The 18,738-nt window shown below is 34.7% G+C and overlaps 1 protein-coding gene across 2 annotated transcripts in view; it reads left to right on the top strand.

The window, feature by feature from the left end:
- Nucleotides 1-18,738, top strand: part of SLC12A2 (solute carrier family 12 member 2) — a 104,708-nt gene that overhangs the window by 7,609 nt on the left and 78,361 nt on the right. The gene's annotated exons all lie outside the window — the stretch shown is intronic.

The following is an 18,738-nucleotide window of genomic DNA, read 5'->3' as shown; positions in this document are numbered from 1 at the left end:
ATGGTTTCAATGAAGGATGTATGGACAGGGTAATACTAGGGTTTTCCCCCTATTTAGAATGGAGTTGATATTAATGGGGAAGACTGTTAAGAAGGGCAGGTTTGGGAGGTGGGCTCAAGATTGGGTTTCATTCTACAGATTAACAGGTAAAATTGCAGTTACTGGTTTATTTAATAGTAGAACTTCAGAAAGCAGCTTTTAATTTTTAGCATAAAAATGTGCCTTTGCTTTTTGGGTAAAACCGTGAAAACGAGTCATTTTTCAAGTACCGTACAAAGGGGCTAGGAACTAGTGGGTTGATTCCACAAAGTGAAAGCCCATTGAGGGTGAACAACAAGGAAAATTACTTAAAATACTGAGGTTAAAAACATGTTAGTGATTTCTCACTTGAAAGCTCCTATCTACTGAGGGCCTCCTTTGTCTTTTTCCAGTTTTCACTGAGATCTCTACCAATGCTATCTTAAAGGTATTATGAAAAGCTTATAGCTGATAGAGAACATGGTGATTTCTAATTGAGAGAAGGGGGAAAGCTGAAAAGCAAAAATAGCTTAGTGGAATGTTGACTCTCAGCAGAAGCTAATTATGGCTAGTGCATTTGTAATATCATTGGGCTCAGAAATTTCTCTGCCTTAATTTTTTTAAAAAAATTCTGTGCTTTTTCTGAATAGTCACAAATTAGATATTCATCTAGGTTGAGAATTCTAGAAACCTGTGGGGTAGTTCTTTGTTGGGTCAGTGTGAATTATTTCCTCCATCAGTTTAGCTTCAAACAGGGCATGCTAGCCATTTTGGAGACTTGCGGGTGGGGAGTATAGGTGGTGTGGTAGGGTAGGCTTGAGTATTCCAGTTGGGAAATACATAGAGAACCCCAATCATCTGAGACCTACCCTTCCCACAGACTTCTCTATTAATATCAGCTTCTTTCTAAATAGATTACTCTGTCCGTACATCCCCCATCCAGACTACCAGCAAATCCCAACAATTCTACCTTTGAAACACATCCAGCATCTGAACACCTCTCATTATATCAATCACTACCATTGTCATATCATTAAGATGATAAAGCTGTTATCATCTTAATGGAACTGTTGCAGCAGTCAAGATGAGAGGAAGGGGGATGATTAAAACATTTAGCTACAATTCAAGAATTGGGCTACAGGGCTGGCTGTGTCTTGGAAAGAGATAGGAAACTTCACAGAGCATGACTGGGCTGAGGGCTCCAGTCCCAAGTTTAGACTAGCAGTTGTTGAGATTATGGCTTTTTACCATTTGAGGTCTTTATCAGTGCCGTCCAATAGAAATATAATATGAACTACATATGTCGTTTAAAAAAGGAAAGAAACAGGCAAAATTAATTTATAATATCTTTTGACACTGTCTAAAACATTGCAGATACAATGAATATTAAAACATTTATAATGAGATATCTCAATTTATTTTTTTGTACCAAGTTTGAAATCCCATGTATGTTTTTCTTATACAGTATAGCACATCTCACTTCAGACAAACATTTCAGTAATGCTGAAGTAGTAGCTCCCTGTGACCTTCGGTTATTGTATTGGACAGTGTAGATGTAAACAGTACTTTGCAGTTTGGTTCGGAGGGCCTATGATTTTTATTTTTTTTCTTGGATATTTAACCTGTCAATAGTTTACTTCCATTAAAGAAATTCGGGTAGCTTCTATCTGACAGAAAAAGTAGAATCTTTTATTAAATTCTCATTCATTTCCAGGCACAAACTGCTCCTTCCTTTCTCAGCCAGACTTATTGAGAGTCTTGTATATAACTGCTGTCATTGCTTCCTTACCTTTCACTCAAACACCTGAAGTGTGCTTCTGCTATATATCGTTTTGCCTAAATAGTTCTTGTTAAAGTCACAAGTGATCTCCATTCTTATCACACGTTTCTGGAAGCTGTTGTTTTCTTTTGTTTGTTTTTTCCTGTTTTTTTGTTTTGTTTTGTTTTTTTTGTCACTTTCTTGGCTTCTTAGTTTTCCTTCTCCCTTTCTGGCTCTTTCAGCCTGGCATCCTTTGCAGTCTTCTTCTCTGACCTGGACATCCTCAAGGCTTGATTTGGAATTTTCTTCTTCCTCATTCCTCTTTTTTCTCTCCTTATGCTACACGATCTGTAGTCCAATGACTCCCAACATTTTGTCTTCTACCCATACTCCTTCTCTGAGTTCTGGGTATCCAATGCTTGCTTGACATTTTTGTTTTATGTCACCTCCAGCTCACAAACTTAGTATTTCCTCCCATTCCCTCCAAAAACAAAAGAATCTTGGCCTTCTGCCAGTGTGTGCTGTGTCTTTTGGAATGGTACCACTGTTCATCATACTGCAAGTGAGAAACCTCTGGGTCATCCTTGACATATTTCTCTCATTCTCCCATCCAATTAATCACTGAGTTCTATCAACTTGAATTTCTAAATATTCTTTTAATCTAAGCTGCTACCATTCTATTAGGTTGGGGCAAAAGTAATTGTATTTTTTGACATTGAAAATAATGTCAAAAACTACAATTACTGTTACACCAACATAGCTGCAGCAATAGCCTGGTAACTGGGCTTCTCATATTCACTATGCTTTCCCATCACTGTTGTGCTCAGAATGATCTTTTTAAAACAAAACTGGTCATTGTCACCCAATACTCCCTGCATTATGTAGCTCTGGTTTGCCTCTTCAATGTTTCACTTGCTCAGTGGCACAATCATTCCTTTGGCCATGTGGTCTTTGTACATGGTACTCTCCATGGACTCTTCCACTCCTTCCCCTATCCCGTACACACACTGTTAACTTTCACTTTTAAGATTTCACTTCAGTCCTTATATCCTTTGAGAGGAAGCCTTCATCCTACAGTCTAGAACAAACTCATTTTCCCTTAGAGGCTTTATTTTACTTAGTGGCAGTATATCTATTAACATGGTTGCTTAAGTTGACTTAAGCTAACTTCAAGCTCCATGAGAAACTGACTTTGTGATTGATCACCATATGTCCCTGGTATCTAATATAGGCCTGACACAGTAGACCCTCAGTTAATGCATATTGAATAATAGGCCTAATTCTTTACATATTAATGTGGTACAAAAGAATCTTACCTTATGTTTGTTGTCTAGATTCTCTAAAGGATATTTGGCAGAGAAATTACCCTGTTTTCTACATGTGACTTTTAAGACCCAAAAGAGCTGAATGACCTGTCCAGAATCATAGACATGTAAAGGCAGCACTGGAGATTAGAGAAGGCCTTATTAAGTCTCAGTTAGCATTTATTTTCAGTATCCTACAGTTATCCTACAGTATCCTACAAGAGCTTACTGCATAAGCTTTTGTTATTTTGTTATTTTTTTCTTTTCAAAATACTCACAACAGATGTTTTTACATCCATTGAATATGGATGTATCTCTTCCTAGTAGGAAAATGTTCAAAAAATTAAGAATAAGAAAGTTTCTCATACATTGAATCTTACTTAGTTTTTTTCTATTTCCTCTGCCATCACCTGTCTATATCTTCCAAACTATGATATAAATTTTTAAATGTAATATGGATTGTACTTTCCAGCGACTAGTAACTTGTGGCTGTTAAATTTAACTTTAAATTAACATTGCATTAAAAATTCAGTTCTTCAGTTACTTGAGTCACATTTTAAGTGCCTAATAACCACATTTGGCAAGTTGTTATCATTGGACAATGGAGATGCTGAAGATTTCCATCATCACAGAAGGATGTATTTGATAGTGCTATCAAGGGAGATGATATCTAAAAGAACTTTTTTCCTTCCTTCATTCTTTATTCCTTCTTTTCTTCCACATTAAATAGTCACCAGTATTTTAAAATCATTAGAGTCTCATGTTCTTCTAATTTTGCATAGGATCCTTCCTTAAATAAAGGTGTCTAGAACACATTAGGTCCTCAATGAAGTGTTTGAATCTGTGGAATCTGTCTCTTTGTGAAAGTGGAGATTTGGGTCTTTAAAGGTCAGTGAAGAATTTAATATTGTATAAAATGTTAGTTTCCAAAGCATTCTTAACTCACATATCTGCATTTCATCTTCAGTCGTTGGAGTAGGTGGATTTTTAGAAGGTCCTGGAGTAACAGTTTCATTTTGCAAGGCTGTGGTTTTGTCTTCAAGCTAATACCTGGTGGGGCAGGATCTTTTTGAAACCAGGTCTTGATCTCCCTATTTTTGTCTTATGGGCCAGTGATTCCAAAATTTCTGAAAGAACCACCTGGGGAAAAATGACAGTTTCCCCTTTCCCGAAGAATATGTGCAGTGTTTTGTTTTTATAAACAGGCAAAGTACGTTTTATTAAACCCCGTAGAGCAAGTTTGACCAACCTACAGCCTGTGGGCCACATGTGGCCCAGGAGGGCTTTGAATGTGGCCCAACACAAATTTGTAAACTTTCTTAAAACGTGAAAATTTTTTTGCGATTAAAAAACTCATCAGCTATTATTAATGTTAGTGTATTTTATGTATGGCAGAGACAGTTATTCTAATATGGCCCAGGGAATTCAACAGGTTGATACTCTTGGAGTATATGTGGTTTTTAGAGTTTTCCTGGTGATTCTTAGAGAGCCTCATTTGAGAATTGGTGTCCTAGACCATGTTGAGTCTTTGATTACCGTATTGAGAGTACAGAGTCATTTGTTTTCGTTGATGTGCTGATTCTCAATTTTGAAATACCCTGATATAAATAAGTACTATCTATCAAAGATATGGCTTTAATTATTAGATAACTGTATACTAAATTGAATTAAGTTGTCAATTATTAAACATCTGATATGTTTCAGGAGTTTTCTGTAGCCTGGGCATGACAACCTTGCAAGCTAGTTGACAGATGGACAGACTCAAGCTAGTATCAACTTGAAAGTGGTAAACACTGGATATAGGAAAGGTAATAGTTATTAATACCTAACTATTTAGTGATACACCCTGGATATTAGAAAAGATTAAGAAAAACATCTATGTTTTTATACACTAAGTATGAGCAGAACATGATATGTTGCTCATTAAGAGTACTATTCAAATGCTGTGGGGATATCAGACATACAAGTAATAAAGTTAAGTTTGAATCCTGATGAGTTATGGCGGGATATTTGGATCTAGGTATTACCCTCATTATTTTTTTTTATAAAACCTGATAGTTTCAGGCATAACTTATCAGACTTGATATTTTGGAAACTAAGTGTTATGGTAAATAACTCTTGATTCTATAGGAAGATTTTTTCTTATAAAATTAAAATGTGATATTGCTTTTCATTTCTTTAATCAGCAATTTGAATCTCATTATTTTAGTTTAAAATAAAACTGCCACAAGAATTGTGTACTCACAGTATTTGCAAGTAAGTATTTTAAAGGAGAAATGTTTTCTGGCACAGCTGGTGAGGACATAACCTCAGTACTAACTTACCTATAAATTTCTAGAGATAATAGATTTGCCCAAGATTGGGTTTGAAGAAAATATTATACTGTCTTGCCTGTATCAGTCCCAATTATCAGGCAGATTTGCTGATAAGAAACAAAGTTAAGAACTGGTGATTAAGCAAAATAACTCAATAACAACAAATAGGCATTCACAATCAAGGGCTTCGTGGCATCTGTACTTTGAGACTGTATAGTTACATTTCATACATAGTTATTAGAAATATGGCTGTCTGGTTTCTGGAACCCAAGGTAGGCTGGAAGTGGAACTGACTCAACACTGGCAGGTGGATCCAGAGAGAAAGAGCATCTTGCAGAAACAGAAGATAAGAAAATCATGAAAAGTGGAACCAAAGTTCTCAGAATTTTGATCATTGCAACATCTTCATCTAGCATAATGCTAATGAAAATGACAATGTTTAAATCCCAATACGAAAAAAGAGTCAGTGAACTGTACAATTTTGGAAAATTTCAGTCTCAAGCCTTCCTAGAATATTAGATTTTAAGAGTCTAGGGATTAACCTTTTTCAAAACCCACACTTTAAAATTATATTTCAAGAGTTTCATTGTGCTTTGCTTATTTCAGATGTTTCTTGTTTCATGAGGAAGAGGAAATAATATAGAAAGTTTGAGAAATAGAGAAAGTAACTTAAATACCTCAAATCCTTAACCGTTCTTGCGTTTTTGTGTGCAGCTTTAAACTACAATTTTATGTCCTAATTTCCCTACCTAGCATTAAGTAATGTTAGTAAATAAGTAATCAAAGTTTCCTTTGGCACCTATAGAATATTTGTATAGTTATAATACTTTAAAGTATATGTACCATAACTTTCTATTTCATGCTCTTTGTACACTATTTAGTCCATTTACATTTATTGTGATTTGGTTGTAATTAGGCCTGATGTGTTGTTTTCTTTTACCTGTTTTTTTTTTTTTTCTTGAATCCTCCTTTTCTGCCTTTTTTTGGTGCTGTTTTTTTTTTTTTTTAGCATTTTATTTAATTCTTCTATTCAGTTTCTAGTTATATATCTTTGCATTATTTTTTAGTGGTTACTCTATTTGACTATTGAATTTCTTCAGCTGAAATATAGGAATTTTAAGAGTACTTTTTCTTTCCTTAGTGCTCTTGTCATCTGCATGATAAACATGTTGTACTTGTTGCATTCAACAGTTACATGACTTTAAACAAAGAGAAAATAAAAATATGTATGGTTTTTAAATATTTTCATTTAGATTTATTCTTTTTTATTTATCAGACTGCTTCCCTTCCTTGGGCACTCCTTGTAATACAGGACAGTTGGCAACAAGTTCTCTTTGTTTTTGCTTATCTAAACATGTCTTTATTTTACTGGAGTTTTGAAGGATAGCTTTGCTGGATATAGACTTCTTAGTTGACAGCTTTCTTTCAGCCTTTTCAGTATGCCAGCTCAATGTCTTTTGGTCTCCATTGTTTCTGATGTCAGCCAATTGTGTAAGATGTTATTTTTCTCATTGCTTTCCAGATTTTCTCTTTACCTTTGGCTTTCAGCAGTTTGTACTTCAAGATTTTATTTTTTTGTGTATCCTTTGTAGGTTTGTTAAGTTTCTTGAATCTGTAAGTTGATGTTTTTCACTCTTCCTTCTGCCATTTCCATTCTGCTGTTATATCCACCTAATGAATTTTTTATTGTAATTATTTTTTTCATGAATTTCTTGAAAAATTCCAGGTCTATTTCTAACTTTTAAAATATAGTTTTCCTTTCTCTATTAGATTCCATCTCTGTAACTCATTGATGTATTTACCTTTTTTAAAAAACATACTTATTACAGCTATTTTTGGAGTCTCTGTCTTCTGAATTTAACGTATAGGCCACTTGGAGATAATTTCTAATGACTGCTTTTTTCTTTTTCTTGAGTGTGGGTTACATTTTCCTGTTTATCTGGATGCCTAGCAGTTTTTTTTGGATGGAAACTGGCCCTGCAGATACTACATTATAGTGATTTGGGGTTTTGGGGTTTGTTTTTAAAAATATTCTTCTGAAGATTATTGTTGGGTTTTTATTTATTTATTTTTTTGGTTCTAAAAGGCACTTTTTATCTAGGCTCATACTGCACACTCTGTACCCCCACCCACACTCCTCCCCATACAATAGCTGATATCTCTGTTCTGTTTTGTTTTTGTTTTGTTTTTTATGGTTTCTAGGTACTTATTTTTTTAGCTTGGCCCTGGTGGTCTCCCCTACATTTGTGTAATTTGGTGGCCAGCAGAGATTCAGGGGCTTACCCTTGCTATCATTCTACTTTTTCTAAATATTTTCACTTAATTTCCAATTCCTCTGTTGACTTTGGGCTCTATTTTCTGATATTTCTAGTGAGTAGGGCTTTACTCTCAGCCTTTTAAGCTATATGCAATTGAGAAAAGCTCTCCATTAAAAAGAAGCAAAGTCACAGATGTCATAAAGTGCAGCTACATCTATCAAGAGTATTTTCTTTCCTATCTTTGCTTCTTTTTCATTTACCCTGGTTTCTTATCCATGTACATACAGTCATGTTGCTTGACAACTGGGATACTTTATGAGAAATATATTATTAGGTGATTTTATCATTATGCATAATGATACAAACCTAGAGAACATATTCTACTACACACCTAGGCTATATGGTATAGCCTGTTGCTTCTAGGCTACAAATCTGAACAGCATGTTACTGTATGTGGTTGGAACATAATGGTAAGTATTTAAGTATCTAAACATAGAAACCTAAATCATAAAAATACAATGTAAAAGATAAAATGATACACCTGTGTGGGATACTTACTATTGAATGGAGCTTGTAGACTGAAGTTGCTCTGAGTGAGTGGTGAGGGAATGTGAAGGCCTAACACATTACTATACACTACTATAGACTCATAAACACTGTAAACTTAGGCTACATGAAATTTATTTAAAAATATATTTTTCAATAAATTAACCTCAGCTTGTTTTAACTTTTTACTCTATAAACTTTTAGATTGTTTAAACTTTTTGACTCTTTTGTAATAACATTTGGCTTAAAACACAGACATTGTACAACTGTACAAGAATTTTTTTTTGTATCCTCATTCTATAAACCTTTTTCTGTTTTTTAAATTTTAGGTTTTTTTCTTTTAAACATTTTTTTGTTAAAAACAAAGACATAAGCACAAACATTAGCTTAGGCCTATAAAGGTTCAGGATCATCCATATCATTGTCTTTCACCCCCACACCTTGTCCCACTGGAAGATCTTCAAGGCCTATATACATGGAGCTGTCATTTCTTATAATAACAGTACCTTCTTCTGGAATACCTCCTGAAGGATCTGCCTGAGGCTGTTTTACAGTTAGTTTTTTTTTTTTTTTTTTTTTTTTTTTTAAATAGGAGTAAGCACTAAAACAATGATAAAAATTGTAAGTACATAAACCAGTAACATATTTATTATTGTTATCAAGTGTCATATACTGTGCATAATTATATATGCTATAGTTTTATATTACTGTCAGCTTAGTAGGTTTGGTTACAACAGCATCACCACAAACACATGAGAAATGCATTGCACTATGCTCTTACAATGCTGCCATGTCAGTAGGAGAGGAATGTTTTAGCTCTGTTATAATCTTACGGGACTATTGTATATGTAGTTCATTGTTGACAGAAACATCATTATGTAGCATATGAGGGATTTAACTCTTAGCATTTCTGCTTAATAGTTTGACCTCTAGGAAATGGACTTCACCTCTGACCCTCAGTTTCCTTATATGAAAAATGGGAAAGGTAATAGGGCTTGAGTATCCCTAATCTGATAAGCTCCAAAATCTAAAACTTTCTGAGTTCTGACATGGTGCTCAAACGAACTGCTTGTTGGAGCATTTCAGATTAGGGATGCTGAACCCCAGTAAGTATGATGCAAATACTCCAAAATCCAAAAATATCTGAAATCTGAAACACTTCTGGTCCTATACATTTTGGACAAGGGATATTCAACCAGTATTCATAGTGAGAAGTATCATAAATTTCTGTGAGAAATACATGAAAAACCAAGTATATCTTATGTATCCAGGTGTATACTAAAATGTAGTTTTTAATTACATGGTTCATTGTACATACTGCTTTTCCAGAGTTTTACCCATTTGTGGTGCTGCTAGAAATGTACTTCTCTATCTTCTTATCAACTTTTGGTTCATCTTTAAAATAATTTGAAATGTAGATTGCACCATTATTAATTGATACTGGAAGATATAAGTGTTCTAGTAACTCAAAATATTTTTAAGCTTTTAGTTTGTTGACATTAGCAAGTTGTGTGGGATTTGAAGCAATGCTATTTCTAATGCATTTTTTTGTCACTCAGTCTTGGTTAGTAAAGAACATGATGGGCTAGATAGAGGACTGAATTCTTTGTAATCAGCAGTTCTGACTTGGTTCATTGTAAAGTCACATGATCAGACCGTCCACTTTTATCTGTGGCACTTGAGTTTTGAGCTTTGCATTAATACCAGTGGATATTAATAGAGCATTGTTAACCAGAGCAGATTGGATTCCTATAAAACAATACTTTGTTTTCAAAGAGTAGTCTGTATGGGGAGCATTACACTGAATACACCAATCACCGACAGCACGGATAGGAAATGTTGGTAGCTTTGGGATGTGATATGATTGGCTAGTACTTGATTAAAAAAAAATGTTAGAACAATTGTTAGAATAAACCCAGCCATTTTGGGATCAAAATTTGTATACATATGCACATATTTTAGTTGCTAAATTAGCTGTGATTCATGATATTAATTTAACACTTTGACTTACCTAGTATTAAGAAGATGCTGTTAAACCATATAAGAAATTTTGATCTTTAAAGTATCTTTAATAACATTTTAATTCAGAAGTTTGTAGGATGAAAGTAGCATTTTTTGGTGGACTTTAATATTTTTGAAATAAAATTTTGGGTTTATTTAAATCAACAATAAGCTACTTGTCAAGAAAGTAATACATTGTATCTTAACATTTAGTTTAGTGCTCTAAAATAAAGATCCCCACTCTGCTGGCTGTTATTAACCATTATTTAATTTGCTTAAGTAATGCTGGGCCCAGAGGTTTTGTTTCTGTTCTCAGACTATGTAATCTCATATTAACCCTAGACATTCCTTTTGTAAAGTGTGTATCAGTTGCCACTAAGGTAAATAGGAAAGAGTTTATCATTTATTAAACAAATTTTTAATGTCAGAGAAGTTGTGAAACATTTCTAGAACTGTGACCATTGGTCTTTAAAGCCACATGCTTGTGCTATACTCTGTTGGCTTGGCAGATGGTGTGGGTGATAAATTGTTCAACACAACCATGCACAATGATGATTTCATATTTGTATGTGAAAGTCCGTGCTTTTTTTTAATCTTTCAGAGGTAATGTTAAACTCTTCCAATATCAAATTATAAGAAGCTATGTAGTAGAGTCTAGATTAGTAACGATTTACAGTATTTATTTTTATGTATTTTTTCAACATCTAGTTTTAAGCTCACAGTATGGGCAGTTGGAATAGCAGATCACTTATTTGTTGTTTATAATAACAGCCAAAATTTATTGCACTTTTACTCTGTTAATATCAGGCAGTGTACTAAGCATTTAACACATTTTCTCACTTCATGTTTTAAAAGTATATTTTTTTGTGGAATCTAAAAATAACATAACATATAAATGTAAAATGTAAGTTGTCAAGTGAACATCTATGTAATCACCACCCACATCAAAAAATATAGAATGTTGCTGGCACCCTAGAAATTCTCTGTGCACCCTTTCTAATCTAATTCTTCCACAGAATAGCTGCTGCCCTAACTCACGGTGATCACTTCTTTGGTGATTGGTGTTTTTTTTTTTTTTAATGGTATTTGTCACCTTTATGTATACCTGAAGACTGTCTAGATTTTTTCTGCTTTAAAAATTTATATAAATGGAATCATACAGCATATTTTCAATCTGTCATCTTTTGTTCACTCTTAGTTTGTGACACTCATTTATACTGTGTCTTTTTGTAATTCACTCTTTTTTTTTTTTTTTGAGAGAGTCTCACCCTGTTGCCCTGGCCGGAGTGCTGTGGTAAGATCATGGCTCAGTGCAGCCTTAACCTCTTTGTTGGCCCAAGTGCTCCTCTGGCTTCAGCCCCCAAGTAGCTGGGGCTACAGGCAGGTGCAACCATGCCTGGCTAACTTTTTTTTTTTTTTGTATTATTTATTGAAATGAGGTTTTGCCTTGTTGCATAAGCTGGTATTGAATTCCTGAGCTTAAGTGATCCACCTGCCTTGGCCTCTCAGAGTGCTGGGATTACAAGTATGAGCCACTGTGCCCACCCCTCAATTAATTCATTTCAATTACTATTTATCTTCAATTGTATAAATATACTACAATTTCTTTATTCTGCAGTTAAGAATGTTTGCAACATTTCTAGTTTTTGGCAATTTTAAACAGTGCTGGTATGAACGTTTTTATACAATTATCTTGCTTCATGAGTGTATTGTATATCTCTAAGGATATGCTGAGTAGAAGAATTGCCGGGATAAAGTTATGCATTTTTTCAACTTGAAAATAATGCCCAAACTTTTTTTTCCCTGGAATTGTTTTAACAGTTTATATTCTCACCAGGAACATATGAGAGTTTTTGTGTTCTGTACAATTATTATATTTTCTCACGTCTTCTCAGACAGTATGGACTAGATAATATCCCCATTTCGCATATGTTGGAACTGAGGACCAGAGGGATTAAATAACTTGCCAAAACACACACATTGCTAGTGAGTAGCAGAGCTGGGATTTGAGCCCAACTCTGACTTGAGAACAGACACTCATTTCTCTATACTGTTTCAGGACATTATTTGGAAAACAGATTCCTCATGAAAGCTCAACATTCATTTACCATATCTTTGATAAAAATGACAGGAAAGTTCTGTGCTGTTGTGGATCTTCCATTTTAAAACTTACTGAGGGAATGCATAGGTTACAAAACATCAAGTAAATAAAAAGATAATTACAGAGTATGGTATGTGTCATGAAGGAAGTAAAAGGGACTGAGAAGAAACGATATGTTAGGTGTTTTGGGAAGGAGAAGGCTGCCTTTAAGACTTGAAGGATGGGCTGGGCGCGGTGGCTCACGCCTGTAATCCCAGCACTTTGGGAGGCCGAGGCGGGTGGATCACGAGGTCAAGAGATCGAGACCATCCTGGTCAAAATGGTGAAACCCTGTCTCTACTAAAAATACAAAGAATTAGCTGGGCATGGTGGCGCGTGCCTGTAATCCCAGCTACTCAGGAGGCTGAGGCAGGAGAATTGCCTGAACCCAGGAGGCGGAGGTTGTGGAGCCGAGATTGCGCCATTGCACTCCAGCCTGGGTAACGAGCGAAACTCCGACTAAAAAAAAAAAAAAAAAACTGTGAAATAGACTTGAAGGATGAGAAAGAGCCAGCCATCTTCAAAGTGCATTTCACAGGCAGAGGGAAAAGGCAAACCAAAAGTCCCTCAGGAGAAAATACTTTAAAAGCAGCATTTCAGCAAAAGAACATTATATCAAATTAAACATTTTAGTTAGAACTCTCAGTTATCTAACTTTTTAAAGTTAGATAAAAGTTATAAAAGTTTGGGGGATTATAAAATTCAAGGAAAATAGGATAATGGTCTATGGAAAAATACAGGATTGTCACTTCTATAACAATCAGACTAATGTTATCTTTTCTTTAATCATGTCAAAATATACCATGTTGGTAACAACATATTTATGACAGATCAAAATAATTCCTTGATATTATTTTATTTTTCAAGCCTTCCTGAAAAAAGCATGGGTGTAGACCCAGGGGTCCAGAAGCTGCAGTAGGAAAATATCTAAGGGAAGAAAGAACCTAGTTTTACCTGGAATACAGATTAAAAAGAGTTGCTAGCTTGAGCAGCTAATGATGATTTTTTTATTGGAAAAAAATTCTAGATAATGTAAAAACCTAATGATTGGCCTATTTTACCTACCCTCTCTACCAGAATAGCCTCCAAATAAACTTCCAAAGTTAAATAATACAAAACTCTGTCTAGTACACAATTTCATACTTAAAACATTTGAGTCTGGATGCAGTGGCTTAAACCCATCCATGCTTATAATCATAATCCCAGCACTTTAGGAGGCCCAGGCGGGTGGATCACTTGAGGTCAGGAGTTTGAGATCAGCCAGGCCAACATGGTAAAACCTATCTCTACTAAAAATACAAAAATTAGCCGGATGTGGTGGCAGGTGCCTGTAATCTCAGCTACTCAGGAGGCTGAGGCAGGAGAATCACTTGAACCTGGGAGGTGGAAGTTGCAGTGAGCTGAGATCCTGCCGCTGTATTCCAGTCTGGGCAACAGAGCAAGACTCTATCTCAAAAAAAAAAAAAAAAAAAAAAAAAAATTGACATGTCTTCTCAGGTGAGTTATCTGGACATTTTAGCAATTCTTCTTCAAAGGTAGTCTGGTACAGCTGTTAATAACAGTCCTGTATAGAAGTTTCATAGATGCTGTGTACCCTGGGAGATATTTTATTTTTACAAAGTACAGAATTTAAAAATCCTTTGGAGCTATCCAGTGCAGAACTTAATGAGGACCATGTTAGAACCCCTTAGCTTCTGTAGATTTGGGAACAAAGGAATGAGGGAAGTAGATCCTAGAATTGATACAAAAATTGTGCAAAATAGATACCTAAAATAATTTACCTTGACTCATTTTAATCTTTGGAATTCTATCATTTGGAAAATGGTTGTGTTTTCACTGAAACTATCAGGAATTTAAAACTAGATCCAAAAAGAAAAATTATTTGCCTCTTCATTTTACAGAAGTCACTGTTTATAGCACATTGACAAGTTATTTTTCTCTTTTGGTAAGGATTAGAATAAAAAACATAATGAAACATCCTAAGTGGTAAGATTAGTATTTAATAAACAGGGCTGAAACTCACAAAGGAGGACTGATTTGGAAATGAACCTACGCCATCACTTATGACTTGACACATATACATGATGTTTAAAGTTATGAGTCTGGTAAGACAACCATAGGAAATATGGCATGAGCAAGGGAGATGAGTGTAGGACCAAGTGCTAAAGGGACTCCTACCACTTAACTGCTGGGTAGAAAAGGCTGAAAGAGTGTGTTGTTTCAAGAAAGTGAGTGGCCAACAGTATCAGATGCTACTTTAGGAGTTCAGTGAGACAGGGACTGAAAAATGTTCATTAGATATAGCAGCCGAGAAGTCATTGGATGTCTTAATAAAAGTGTTTTGGTGTTGTGGTGAGGGGAAGCCAGGTTGGCCTGCATTTAACAATGTGCTGCACTATTAGAAACTTTGGCTAGAGTCAGAGTGCAGTAAAAAGTTAACTATGGTTAAAGGAGAAAGAATGATCAAGTTAAGGTGGAAATTTGAATATACTAGGGAGAGAAGAGATCATCCATAGTGTAAAAATTATCCTTTTCTCTGCATCCTGCAAAGAAGTAATGACCATGGAGGCCAGAGTTTCCATCTTTTATTGTATTTTCTATATGCTCAGAAAAGTGTTCAGCTCCCTGTTTTCTGTTTTTTTCATCAGTTTGCATAGCTTCTTTACTTACCAGCATTTTATCCCTGGCCCCTCTCCTAGGTTCCAGTCATACATTTTTTTAACTGCTTGCTAGAACTCTTTAATTAATTGTCTCATAGCTCCTCCAATTCAACATGTTCAACTGAATCATTTCCTTTTTGTTTACTGAAGACCTAGATATCTGGATTTTCCATTCTTTCCTTTATCTCTTCCTTTCTTTCTCCTTTTTTTCTCTCTCCTACCCTCAGTCCCTGCTGGGAGACTTCAAATCATAATGCTACTTTTTGAAAGATCATTTTCTGGAATAATTCTAAATTTGTTAAGCTTCATTTAATATAAGATTACCCATAAAATCATTTATGTTGCCAGTTTTTACTTTTTTTATCCATTAATGTGGAATATACAGTAAAAACACAAATCCATCACTTCTGTGTAAATGGCAGAGTGAAGATTTTTATTTATGTACCTTTGTATCAGCATAATTTATAGTTCATAATTGCAGACTTGAAGCTCCTTGATTATATGGTTTTCATACTTTTTTTTGTGGACCAAATGCCATACCTGGTAATTCTCTTATTTTTCTTAAACGAATTTTATTTAAAGAAACAAAAGATGTGTCTTCCACTTGGGTTTTCTGGTATTTCAGAAAATTAAGACATTTATGAGCCCAATTTTATTATATTTAAGTCTACTAATTGAACTACAAATAAAAACAGTTACTTGCTTTTGACTTTTGGGTTGTATTTTAAAGATAAGTAAAACACTTTTAAAAAGAGAGCTGCCAGAAGATGATGGAAACATACATTTTTTATTTTGTGTGGACATAACCTTTATTTTAAAATAAAATATTGGCAAATTTACTTTATTCTTAGAACATAGTCATGTGTAGTGTGGTGGACAGCTAGTTGCAGAATTACTGCTAGCTCTTCAACTTTGAAGTGGAATTCAGTTTTAAACACCCACAGCAAAAATTTTAGGATGCCTGCATACTTTTGCATGTTAAAATGACACCCACATCAAATCTTAGTCTTGGAAGAAGTAGCCTAATAAGTACATACATCTTTAGTTTTAACAGAGATAGGAAGAAAGATGTCTTTTTTGTGTATATTATAGACATATTTTCTTATAATACTTGGAGGTTATATATTTTAAAGTCTGCTTTCACTAAAAAACTGAAGATCGCTATGTATTATATGGTGAAAGCTAAGGAACTCCTCTTTAAAGTTCATTGAATTAACTGACAGACATTCTTGTTCTGGCTTTATTTGAATAATTGAACAGTTGAATCATCAATCCCTATTCAGAGCCATTTCTCATTGTTTGGGATTGTCCCTGACTCTACTGTTTGAGACAGTGGAAGTAGAGTTGAAGTAGGTAGTTACTGTGATTGAGCTACACAGGCCTCTGGTCTCGTGTGTGTGTGTGTGTGTGTGTGTGTGTGTGTGTGTGTGTGTGTGTGTGTATTTACTGTTTATGCATACTTCTAACAAGTTTAATGGTTACTTTTCTATGTTCATACCAGAAAACAGAAGAAAGAATAATAGGCATCTTAATTTTAAGCAGGAATAGGGCTAAAAATAGGCAGACATATTCACTGAAATGAGAAGTGACAGTCTGCAGTCTCATACAAAGGAAGAGATGAGAATTATATTATGGTCCAGCAATTCCACTCCTAGGTGTACACTCAAGATAAATGAAAACGTATTTTCACCCAAAAACTTTAGACAGCTGTTCATGGCAGCATTATTCATAGTAGCCAAAAAATAGAACCAGCCCAAATGTCCCAACTGATGAATGAAAAAAAAAAAAAGGCATATCTGTACACTGGAATATTATCTGGCAATAAAAATAGTGAAGTACTAATACATATTATAACATGAATGAACCCTGAAAACATGCTAAGTGAAAGAAGCCATATACAAAGCCCACATATTGTATGAGTCTATTTATATGAAATGTCAGAATAGGCAGATTCATAGAGACAGAAAATGGTTGGTGGTTGACGGGCTAGAGGAAGGGGGAATTGAGGTCTTTCTTTTGGGGGTGATAAAAATATTCCAAAGTTGATTGTAGTGATGCTGAGAATAAGAATACAACTTTGTAGATATACCAAAAATTATTAACCTGTACACTTTAGTGAATTGTGTGGTATATAAGCTATATCTTAATAAAGCTTAAAAATAATTGCAAATTTGGGGTAATTTAAAATTTTATGGGGTTGGTTAGTTCCATATTCCATAAGCCTGGGACATACCTTTTATAGTACAGTAAAATAATCTTTGGTTGATAATAGTTATGAAACTCCGTGCTTTAAGGAAAATACTTATGTCTTTTAGAATCTCTTTTGAAAAATATATAAACTGCTATTATAAATGTTTACTGTTAAAGTTCATAATTAAATTCTTGGTATCTTAAAATGACTCATTGTCCATGTATTTCACACATTTGAGGTTATAGCTATGTCTATTAATGAAAACATGAGGATTAATTAAAAATTTAATTATTTTTCTCACCATTACAAAGCCTAGTTAAAATAATTTTCAAAAAATGTACTTAATTTTAAGTTCATCATTGTCATGAGAAAGGAGTAGCATGGTTCTCGGCCAGGTCAGCAGAACACCTGGTAATCCTCAGCTGGGCGTGCCAGGACAGGGGCTGTGATTGTCCTGGGGCAGTGGAAACTTGGCGTGCCTGCCCAGCACATTGGGTGGCACTCTTTGGAGTTGCATTGGCTGCTTTTTTCTTTTCTTTTTTTTTTTTTTTTTTTTTGGTAGTGATGGGGTTTCACTATGTTGGCCAGGATGGTCTAAATCTCTTGACCTTGTGATCCACCCGCCGTGGCCTCTCAAAGTGCTGGGATTACAGGCGTGAGCTCTGTAGCAGCTTATCGCCTGCCGTATTTACTAGTTGATGACCGTGTTGTGCCAAAGCAGGACTCTACTATGAACATTTTTACAATGAGCTGCAGTCCTGGAAACAACACATTCCAGTTAAGAGAAACCTGAGCAATCTGCTAGAAAAACTTAAATGGGCAAAAGATCACGATGAAGAGGCCAAAAAGACAGCAAAAGCAGGACAAGAATTTGCAAGAAATAGTCACACGGACTATGACATAGTCTGTCATTATTTTAAACTTTTCCAGGAATATGCCAATTTACAAGTGAGTGAGCCTCAAATCCAAGAGGATGTGAAAAGGGTAGAAGCACAGACTGAGGACGACCTCTTGACTTGCACTTGCCACAGGAAAAAGACTAAAGATGAACTCTGATATGCAAAAAACTTCTGTTAAAATAATGGTGCTCTGAAAACTCTTCTTAAAAGAATTTTTTTTAAGTATTAGTTCCATGGACAATATAAAATTTGCTGTGTGGTTGTTTGCAGTATGAAGATATATTTCTACTTATGCAGTATTCTCATGACTGTACTTTAAAATACATTTTTGGAATTTTATAATAAAACCACCTTTATTTTAAAAATGTACTTAATTATTGCATCTAGCTTATACTTCTATTGCTTCAAAAATCAAAGAATTAACAGTAATTAAGGAATGTAAATATGGAATCTAAGAGCTAATCTAGATTGTACTTTAAAAAAGCATATAGCAATATTGTATTAAATGGAATTGAATGAGTCTACTTGGCTGACAGTTGTTGGTTAAGAAAAAGGAATTTTGATTATGTAGATTTTGCACCGAGGTAGCACAGAACTTGCTGCATCTCATTTCTGTTTATATATATACATGTATTTTTCTCTTTATA

This window comes from Sapajus apella, unplaced genomic scaffold, assembly GCF_009761245.1.
Source record: "Sapajus apella isolate SASKATOON/1434 unplaced genomic scaffold, GSC_monkey_1.0 scaffold1, whole genome shotgun sequence".
NCBI classification, from domain to species: Eukaryota; Metazoa; Chordata; class Mammalia; order Primates; family Cebidae; genus Sapajus; species Sapajus apella.
This window is presented reverse-complemented; position numbering and strand designations above follow the sequence as displayed.